The sequence below is a fragment of the Monodon monoceros genome, unplaced genomic scaffold (genome assembly GCF_005190385.1).
Source record: "Monodon monoceros isolate NGI ecotype Baffin Bay Population unplaced genomic scaffold, NGI_Narwhal_1 Super_Scaffold_20, whole genome shotgun sequence".
Taxonomy (NCBI): Eukaryota; Metazoa; Chordata; class Mammalia; order Artiodactyla; family Monodontidae; genus Monodon; species Monodon monoceros.
Window position 1 is genome coordinate 79500454 of NW_021703777.1, and position 1258 is coordinate 79501711.

General features: G+C 37.0%; 1 pseudogene; it reads left to right on the forward strand.

Moving 5' to 3' along the window:
• The first annotated feature begins 520 nt into the window (after positions 1-520).
• On the forward strand, positions 521-868 carry LOC114902973 (annotated as a pseudogene).
• Positions 869-1258: the final 390 nt, after the last annotated feature.

Sequence of the window (1258 nt, forward strand, 5' to 3'; positions counted from 1 at the left end):
CTGGTCAAAATCCAAGACACTTCTTTGGAACAGCAGACAGAGACAATTAGTGCAGGTTTTTGCAACCAGATTGATAGGAGTTGATGACAACTATTTGCATTTGATCAGTAAATAATGTCCCATTGCTCATGAAACATAAATTTTATTGGGGGATGGAAACAGGAGGCAAAACATGTACAAAGATGTATTTTATAATATTTTAAATTCTGTAATATATCATGTGGAGATATACTGTGAAGGAAAATAAAATGTGGTTAATTGTCAGTTTGTGATTGGCCTGGGGTAGTGATAGTTGTATTTTGGACAACATGATAAAGGAAAGATTTCCTGAGAAGATGACGTTTGAGCAAAGATGTACATAAACTATGTGAAAAGGTGAGGAAATGAGCTCACAGCAGAAGAAGAAGCAGGTGCAAAAATCCTGAACAGGAAAATTGATGAAAGAATTTAGATTGTTCTAAGAACAGCAAAACATTCATTGTCATTTGATAAGAGTGAGCTCTCATTCCTCCTCATTTCCAAGATGACCAAGAAAAGAAGGAACAATGGTTGTGCCAAAAAGGGCTGAGGCCAGGTGCAGCCTATTTGCTGCACCAACTGTGCCTGATATATGCAAAGATAAGGTCATTAAGGAGTTGGTCATTTGGAACATCGTAGAGGCTGCAGCCATCAGGGACATTTCCAAAGTGAGTGTTTTGGACACCTATGTGCTTCCCAAGCTGTATGTGAAACTACATTACTGCATAAGTTGTGCCATTTACAGCAAGTTGTTCAGGAATTGTTCTCCTGAAGCTGAAAGGACTGAATACCTCCACCCCAATTTACACCTGTGAGTGCTGACCCAAGACCTCCACCAAAGCCCATGTAAGGGCTAAGTCATTAAAGACTGAAGAAATACTGTTCTCTGAAAAGACAATAAAATGGAAATTACAATTTAAAAAAAATGAAAAGAATGAGTGAGGAGAGGTTGTTTAGACTTTAGACAGATAAAAGTGATGCTAAGAGTCTGGGTGTCATGTTAAAAGTCATGAAGAAGCCATTTGCAGGTTATAAGCAGGGGAATGATGTTATCTGGTTTATAAAGATGATGGCATAGGCATATTAGATTGTTAAATATCGCTTTTAATTTTGAGAGAGATATAACATTGATAAAGTGCAAGACAATTAACAAAACAACACTTGCATTGCTAAATGTAAATTGGTGCAGCTACTATGGAAAAGAGTATGGAGGTTCCTCAAAAAAATTAAAAATAGAACT